Below are 9987 nucleotides of genomic sequence, written 5' to 3' on the forward strand. Positions count from 1 at the left end.
TATATTGGGCAGCATCTATAAAATCTATAAAAAAAGATTTGCTAAGTGAATTAATAGACTAAAAATATCATGAAAAACAAGATGGAAAGTGTGAATGTTTACACTGTTGTAATTAAAAGGCAAAGTCCAGGCAGTAAAGCTTAAGACCATGGACTCTCAAGCGGGTTGTCCTGGGTTCAAATTGTGCCTCACCACTGTCCTTATCTGGACAGATGACTTACCCTTACTGTGCTTCAGTCTTCTCACCTGGAAATGGAGATCACAATAGGAATCCATTGCAGATTGTCATGATGGTTAGAGTTAACAACAGACTTAGAAAATTCCTGGCACACAATAAACACCAGTGGCACCATTTATTATTATTATTATTATTATTAAGCATCTTTTTTAAACAAATAAGTGGTGAACTAATCATAGGTCTATCTCTTATCAGATTTCCTTAGACTCTCTAGCCAGCAGGATTGTGTTGTCTCATTCACATTACTAAGTATCTCTGAAAGTAAGAAAACTGCATTCTGGGGCACCTGGGTGGCTCAGTCAGTTTAAGGAACTGACCCTTGACTTTGGCTCAGGTCATCATCTCAGGGTCATGAGATTGAGTCCCACATTGGACTCCATGCTGAGCGTGATGCCTGCTTAAGAGTTTCTCTCTCCCAAAAAAAAAAAAAAAAAGAAGAAAGAAAGAAAAAAGGAAACTGCATTCCTCTTAAAACACACACACACACACACACACACACACACACACACACACATACACATTCTATAGTTCAAACAATTTTCCCCATGGTTATTTTCTATTGGTGGAATTTTTCTATATTTATAGTAAATCTGGACTGTTTAGCTGGTACCAGGGCCTGTTCCTTTGTGTCCAGTCAAATCCTTATTGGATCTTGGAAAATATCACCACCTGCCACATCCCCACTGTGAGGACACGAGATAAAATTCTTCTGTTTTTGGCATGAGTCATTTATGTATATTGGAAATCATACTTATGAATTATTTGTTAAATGCTAAAGGAAAAAGAGACAATAGACCCTAGTCTGTTTCAGAAAGAGGTAAAATAGAAAAAAGAATGAAAAAAGTACCATTTTCCTAGTTCAGCTGGATTAAGGAACATCCCCAATTACATAAGATGTGGTTTTCATAAGCAACAAGTCAAAGAAACCATACCCATATTTTGTGTCAATCCAAAGCTACCAAATGATTTGTCCTAAAATGTAAATTTTTCTAACTAAATTGATTTTCTTGGATCCAGAGAGCATCATTCATCCAGGTAGTATCTAGCAAATATAGAGTGTGCAATAAGTACTTATTGACCTAAATAAATTTTAATAAGCAATAGCACAGCACTAGGCTTATGGGAGGCACTCAAGTATTTTTTTTTTTTTTTTTTTTTAATGAATGAGCCAGAGGAAGGTAGATGGAAAATGGTTCCAGGCAATCTGTCTTCCAGCTTGTAATCAAGATTAAGAAAGGGGCTTGTGGGTGGCTCAGTTGGTTAAGCATCTGACTCTGTTTTGACTCAGGTCATGATCTCAGGGCCATGAGATCGAACCCTGCATTGGGCTCCATGCTCACTGCAGAGTTATTGAACACTACATCAAAAACTAATTATGGGGGGCGCCTGGGTGGCTCAGATGGTTAAGCATCTGCCTTCGGCTCAGGTCGTGATTCCAGGGTCCTGGGATCGAGCCCCACATCGGGCTCCTGGCTCAGCAGGGAGCCTGCTTCTCCCTCTCCCTCTGCCTCTCTCCCTGCTCATGCTCTCTCTCTCTCTATCTCTGTGTCTCAAATGAATAAATAAAATCTTTAAAAAAAAAAAAAACTAATTATGTACTGTATGGTGACTAACATAAAAAAAAAAAAAAGACTCTCCCTCTCCAGCTGCCCCTCCGGTGCCCCCCACCCCCCAGTCTCTCTCTTTCTCTTTCTCTCCAGAATAAATAAATAAATCTTTTTTAAAAAAAGATTAAGAAAGAAATAAAATAAGGGTGCCTGGTGGCTTAGTCGGTTAAGTGTCCAACTCTTGATCTCAGCTCAGGTCCTGATCTCGGGGTCATGAGTTGAACTCTGTATTGGGCTCCACGCTGGGCATGGAGCCTACTTTAAAAAAAAGAAAAGAAAAGAAAAGAAAAGGGGCGCCTGGGTGGCTCAGTCATTAAGTGTCTGCCTTCGGCTCAGGTCATGATCCCAGGGTCCTGGGATCAAGCCCCGCATGGGGCTCCCTGCTCCGCGGGAAGCCTGCTTCTCCTTCTCCCACTGCCCCTGCTTGTGTTCCCTCTCTCGCTGTGTCTCTCTCTGTCAAATAAGTAAATAAATAATCTTAAAAAAAAGAAAAGAAAGAAAGAAATCCATATGGAGGGCAAAGTGGATACTATCTCAAAGTAATACCCATGCATACATATCTAATATATGCATTCACATACACAGCCTGAAGCAATCTTAATAATTGTCATTCAAAAATAACAGGAACTTTATAGAAGAAAGATCAGTGACTTACATAGATAATGACACTATTGAGCAAATTGCCTTGGATCTAACCCACCATTTATAATATCCTTAAAAGTACTGGAGGCAGAAATTTTCCCCAATGTATGTAGTTTTGTAAAATTTATGTAGTTTTGGCTTTTAAATCTGAAAAACAGAAAGAAAGTTTCTGAAATACCTACTGAGATCCAAACTCCCTGTATCTCCACTCACCAAATTTAAAGCGAGGGCAACCATTGTGTCAGCAACATTTCTCATCACTGGACCTGAGAGCTGAGATCAGTCCTCTACTAACTTTATTAGTCCTAAGATCTTTCAAGACATTTGAAAGCCCCTCAAAATCTCTTCTTCTCAGGCCCTGCTCAGTCCAACCATGATGGCAGATAGGTTCCAGATTAGTTATGTCAAAGATGGAAATGAAGGGGGGATTACCTCTTTCTACCCAGACTACTGCACCGATCCTAAGGAAGATGATGAGTATAAAGGGGTAATCTGTATTATAAGCAAGGGTGCTCTTGTCCACCACAGAAATATGCATGAAATTTCCCCCAAATTTGTTTCATATCATTTCTCAACACTGAATATTAAGCTTCACTGGAAATTTTTCATTTAGGATAGTATATTTGGGTATTAAAAATGGCCCAAAGAGAAGCTAAATACATATTCTGCAATAGCCCCAAGTAAGGTCAGTTCTACTGAGGCATATCGTAAAATAAAATAAAGCAAAACATTTAAAAGTCATTGAAAAAAAAGTTAATAATTCAGAGGAGATCATATGTACCTTCACGGAGGGGGTATAGACGTTATGCCGAGATTTGTCAAGTTGTCAAGGAAAATAAATCAAGCCCAAAGGGAAGAAATTCTTGTCTCCCAAGGCTGACTGAAGTGAGGGTAACTAACCCAGCCTGCCTCTTGCCAAAAATGTTTTCCCCACAGCAATTAATAATTCTGGGTGGAATATTAACATTGCACTTACAGGTTCACCAAGAAAATAAAGAATCCTCAAAGCCAAAATATCAAGAAAAAGAGGAAACACAGGGAAGCCAGAGCCCCAAAACTGACATTTACTCCAAGGGCATTTGCCAAACCCCAACGTCCCTGAATGTCATTTTCTGGCCTTAAAGTCATATGGCACCATCTAAAGTGAGATGTCTAACAGGAGATCCCCTCCCTCCATAGAGCTGGAACCACAAAAGGCTAATACTCAGCGTCAGGTTGCACTAGAAACAGACAGTCCCAGGCCAAGGAGGCCTCAAGAAAATCGTCCTAAAAGTTGTCACGAGAGGGAGGGGAACAAAATCTTCATTGAGAATTCTCAACATAAGCTTATTCTCTCCCAAGTTTGTAGCCCAAATACATGATAACTTGGTGGACTGAAAAACCTTAAATAGATACTCTGGGATAAAACGTTCCCACGTTGGTAGTGCCCCAGACACCCAGCAGAAACAAATGCAAATCCTCTCTAAAAGAGCCCACCTTCAACATGGGCCTCAAAAACTCCCATGAAGAGAGTACTAAGAAATAGGAATTTAGAGTTGAAAATCCCAAACCACAGAAGGCTTTAAGGCACCATGAATGAGAGCCAGCAGAAACAACAGACTATATAAACTAACCTATAAACTTCAAATATTGGGATAAACATCCAAGTATGTTTATTTTGTTTGAGAAATAAAGAGGGGATTGAACATGTGACTAAGGAAAAAGACTTTGAAAAAAAATTTTAAATAAAACCCTTAGAAATGAAAAAATGTATTAATTGAATTTCAAAATGCAATGAACTAATTTACTGTATTATTAGACGCACTGAAAAGAGAATTCATGCAATGGACTATAATGCTGAAGAAATTACCCAGAATGTAGAAAAGAGAGACAAAGAGATTGAAAATACAAAATAAATGTTAAAAAAAGCAGAAAGGGTAAAGTGAGATAGGACGGGAGACCTAAGTCAGTGAAGAAAGTAAGGCAAGAAAAAGAGATAAAATGAATAAGTACTGGAAAGGAAGAAACAGAACTTTATTTGCCTATGATATATCGATATAGAAACCGCTCCAAAAATATACTGATAGATTTTTTGAATTAATAATAAATCTTAACATGGGCCTGGATGTAAAATCAACTGCCCTTCTAAACCAACAGCAAATAGTTAAAAAGTGTACTTTTTTAAATGATACCACTTATGGCATTTTTAAAGACGTGAAGAACTTAAGAATAAATATAGTAAAGATCTTCATGAGAAAAAAATTATAAACTTTATTACTAGACATTAATTATAAATAAATAAAGACATACATCATGTTAATATATAACAAGAATTATTATTATAAAGATGTCAGTTCTTCCTAACTTAATATATAGATTCAAGTCAATTTCAATTAAAAAAAAAAAAACTCCACACAAAGTCTTATGAGTCTTGACAAGCTAAATCTAAAATATATATGGGAGAGAAAGGGGCCAATAAAGGTTAAGATATGCTTAAAGAAGAAGAACTAGGTGGGAGAAGTTGTTTAATAAGACATAAATAGGGCGCCTGGGTGGCTCAGTTGGTTAGGCGACTGCCTTCGGCTCAGGTCATGATCCTGGAGTCCCTGGATCGAGTCCCGCATCGGGCTCCCTGCTCGGCAGGGAGTCTGCTTCTCCCTCTGACCCTCCCCCCTCTCATGTGCTCTCTCTCTCTCTCATTCTCTCTCAAATAAAACCTTTAAAAAACAAAACAAAAAAAAAATTAAAAAAAAAAAAATAAGACATAAATAAAGTTATATTAACTAATATATAATGACATTTGCATTGAAATAGACAAATATACCCCAGACCAGGAGAACCCAGAAATAGCCCCATGTATTTGGAATGTGATTTATGACAAAGCTGCCATTACAGAGCAGAGGAAGAAAGCTGTGCTTCCAATGGATTATACTGGACAATTTTATACATATCTTATCCATATCCATAAATTATCCATATTAAAAAGGGGGCAAGGAATCTCTCTGCACACACAAAATTCAATTCTATACGGATTAAAAATTTAAATGTAAAAGACAAAACCATAGGAGGTTTAGGTGACAATCTAGAAGACTTAGGATAGGGTCAGATTTCTTAAGCAAAGCATAACACACACACACACACACACACACACACACGCGCATGCGCGCACATATCCAACCATAAAGTAAAAGATGGGTAAATTTGACTACATTAAAATTAAGGATTTCTGTTCACCAGAAGACACCATTAAGGGAGTAGAAAGGCAAGGCACAGAGTAGGAAACTGACAGTGACAAAATGCTCACATCCAGAGTATGTAAAGGACTATTGCAAATGAATAAGAAAAATAATCCAATAGAAAAATGGGCAAAGATGTGAACAGGGATTCAATAAGCAGATATCACTCTCCTTAGTAATTAGGAAAATGCACATTAAAACCATAATAAGATATGACTTCACTCATGCCAGATTTGCAAAAGTTTAAAAATCACATTATCGGGGCACCTGAGTGGTTCAGTCAGTTAAGCATCTGCCTTCAGCTCGGGTCGTGGTCTCAGGGTCCTGGGATGGAGCCCCACCTCCAGCTGCTGGCTCAGCAGGGAGTCTGCTTGTCCCTCTGCCTCTGCACCGTCCCCTAACCCCGGTCCCGCTCTCACACTCTCAATCTCTATAATAAATAAATAAAATGTTTAGAAAAAAATCACATTATCAAGTGTTGGCAAGGGTGTGGAATAACAGAAACAGTTACATCTGCTGGTAAGAGTGTAAACTGGGGAAAATCACCTTGGCATTATCTAGTGAGGCTGAAGGTATACATCAACTTGATTGATACATCAACTAGAGAAACTTGTGCCCATGGGAATCAAGTAACATGAGGGAGAAGGTTCAGAGCACCACTGTTTGCCCGGAGGGGAGAATCACAACCAACTAAAATGTCCATCAACAAGTGAAAGGGTAAGTAAATCACACTATTTCACAGAATGGAATTCTTTGACACTATGAATTATAGCCACATGCAACAAAGTAGAATGAATCTTAGAAACATGTTAAATGAAAGAAGTCACCAAAGAATACTTATAATATGATTCCATTTACATAAGGGTCAAAAACATGTAAACTAAATAATATATTGTTTGTGGACACACATGTATGTAGTAAAACTATAAAGAAAAACAAGGAAATAATAAACTCAAGATTCAGGACTGTGGTTATACTGCAAGTGGAGAGAAGAGGACACACAGGGACTTCAAAGGTAATGAGAAAATACAGGTTCTTTCACTGGGTCATGAATTCCTGGGAATTTATTGTATTGTCATTCTTTAGAGTTTAAAGGTATTTCTTTTTTTTTTTTCTTTTTTAAAGATTTTATTTATTTATTTGACAGAGAGACAGCGAGAGAGGGAACACAAGCAGGGGGAGTGGGAGACGGAGAAGCAGGCTTCCCGCTGAGCAGGGAGCCCAACATGGGGCTCGATCCCAGGACCCTGGGACCATGACCTGAGCCGAAGGCAAACGCTTAACGACTGAGCCACCCAGGCTCCCCTAAAGGTATTTCATATTAACTCTTTTGTATCTCTGTAATATTTAATTTACAAAAAAAAAGACAAATGACAGAAAAAAATATTTATCACATGTGTAGAACAAAGGATTAAAAGTATACAATAAAATGATCTCCCAGCAATTACTAAGAGAAAAAGAAACACAAGAGGAAATAAGCAAAGGATATGAACATGCAGATCACATATTAAGAAATACAAATGGCCCATAAATACATGAGGAGACATTCAACTTCACTAACCATAATAATGCAAATGAAACAGAACTATATTTCATCCATCAGATTGAAAGGATTTTTTTTAATATGATAATATCAGGATTAGTAAGAGTATGGAGAATGAAATGACAAAGTCTTGTGGAGGGCGATTTGATGTTATCTGTCAAAATTTTAAATGTAAATATCTTTCCGCCCAACAATTCCATATCTAGCAATCTACCTGATAGAAATGCACATACATTTGGCCAAGTTGTATATAAAATGTTCATTGTAGCATTATTTGTAAGAATGGAAAATTAGAAGCAATTTCAATGCCCATCAATAAAGAAATAGCTAAATTAGAACACAACTGCATTTTATCATTTTGAAATGTTTTCAACAGCAAGTAGTAAATAAATAGGGGCTCACTTTGATCACATAACAAAAGTCTAGATAAAACCAGTGCCCATGTTGGTTCAGCTGCTCCCCATGGTCATCAAGGACCCAGGGCCTTTTCATCCCTCTGCTCTGCCATCCGTGTATGTTCTTCGGATTATTGTTCTCAGCTCATCACTCTCTTCCTCTGCAATAGAAACTTGCAGTGGGCTAGAATGGGCTAATGTTGGACTTGGCCTTGCAACTTGCAGTAGCCAATTGAATGTAGGCAGAAGTAACTATGTCTGCTAGTTCTAAGCCAAGGTCTTAAGAGATTTTTACGTTTCTACTCACTCTCCTGCATTCCTGCGATCTATCCTGATAAGAACTTCCCTAGAGAGCTGCTGACACAGAAGAATGAGAAAATACATAGAACAGACCTGACCCAAACACACTGGAGCCAAGCCCAGCCAATCTCAGGTGAGCCAGCAGAGCCAGAGATAGTTCATGCACCTATGAGCAAGAAAATAAATGTTTATTGTTGTCATCCTCCAAGATGGTAAGGGTTTTGTTAGACAGCAGAATTGACTGATAAAACTTCGTGCGTTGAATTTCTATCCTTATGCCTGTGGCCCTGTGGTCTCATGATGGTTTCAAGTTCCAGAAATCACAATTGTGTTCAAAGGCAGAAAGCTGGAGATGTGAGGAGAGCAGTCAGGGTGGAGAAAAACCTCCTTGTGACACTTTTGGTTTTTCATCAAGGAATAAAGATATTTCCCAGAACCTTCTCTGCCAACTCTCCCCTATGTATCATAAACCAGATAAACATGGTCACTCTAGCTATTAGTGAGGATGGGAAGTAAATTCCTGCTGAGATAACCATGACTGGCTAGAGAAAGAGCCTACCTTCCCTGAGATCAAGGGATATCCGCCCCCACCCCGGACAAAAGTCAGGTGTTGCTGGCAAAGTGTGTTTAACGGTGATGTCTACCAATCACATTATAGGATACTGGGCAAAGGTCACACAGAATAAAGTAGATGTATGTGTCGTGACATGAAAAAATCTCAAAGACCTATCATTCAAAAAGAATAGCAAATTGCAAAACAATACATATAATATTCCCACTTATGTAAAAAAATAAGAAATATGAGTTTGTTTGGGGTACATTCATATGTATGTAAATACACAGAAAAGGGTCTGGAAAATACATATCAAACTTTCACAGCAGTCACTATTGAGAAGGAGGGAGGAGGGTGTGTTCAAAGGATTTTATTTACTCTATGCACTTACTTCTGTACTGTTTGAATTTCTAACAACACACGTTAATTTATGGATTACTTCTTTTAAAATTTACTTTTCATCCAAAAACTCAAAGCTGTATAAGTGAGAGACTGAATGCTGAAAGAGAATATGAGCTAAAAGAAGGTCTTTTTTGGTAATTCAAAGGGTAAAAAAGATTTTCCTCTATAATCCAACCATTTTCCGCTCCTAAGAAGAAAACAAAGTCACTCACAGGAGATGCTTTGTTTGCCCATTGCATGTCTTTAAAACACAAATCTCCCCGTATCTCTCTAGTTAACAGCAGTTTCATTAAGAATGTTAGGCCAAAGAGAAATATTTTTCTATAAGGACCTAGAATGGTCAAATATAACCACAGTAGGAGAAATTCCTTAGACTAGTTTTTTTAAAAAAACTGTACAATGTTTCAAAGTCCATTTGGATGTGGAAAGACAAACTTCAACTGAACTATGTGTTTAAATATATTTTTGTTTGTATTTTAATTTTCTGTAAATAAATGCATTATCAAATTTGGAAGGAAAAAAAAAAAGAATGTTAGGCCACCCAGCACGAACCTCCATGCCTCCCAGCCTTTCCTTACTGGCCAACTTGGAGACCAACTTATTGACCTTCAGAATTGTTTGTTGCAAAATGCATTCTCCTACACTCACCCTTGCCAGGACCTAGGGGAGACCTAGACATTTTTGTATCAATTCAACCTGCTTAAAATGCAATTATTCTTCACTTTGAAAGCCATGTGTATAAAATTGAAGACATTACAAAATCCAAATACAAAGATCATTGAAAAAGTAGATTATATCTTAAGTTCAAAAATTGTTTTATATCAAGTATTCTAAGCACTCTCTTTAATGTAAGAAAGATTTCTGAATGAACCAAATGAGAAAGAGCAAGGCACTTGTTTCTCTTATAAAAGTTTTTCTATTCATTCTTATGGAAGCTTCTTTATTTTATAAAAAAAAAAAAAATCTTACAAACTTGAAATTATAAAGTAGTTTTCAATTCCATTTATTAAGAATTGAACTAAGAACAAAACTGGGGAGCTGAGTTCAGAAAAAATGAGTAAGTTGTACTTCTTCCCTACAAAGAGCTTATAA

Source organism: Phoca vitulina, unplaced genomic scaffold (assembly GCF_004348235.1).
Source record: "Phoca vitulina isolate PV1807 unplaced genomic scaffold, GSC_HSeal_1.0 scaffold23, whole genome shotgun sequence".
Classification (NCBI taxonomy): domain Eukaryota; kingdom Metazoa; phylum Chordata; class Mammalia; order Carnivora; family Phocidae; genus Phoca; species Phoca vitulina.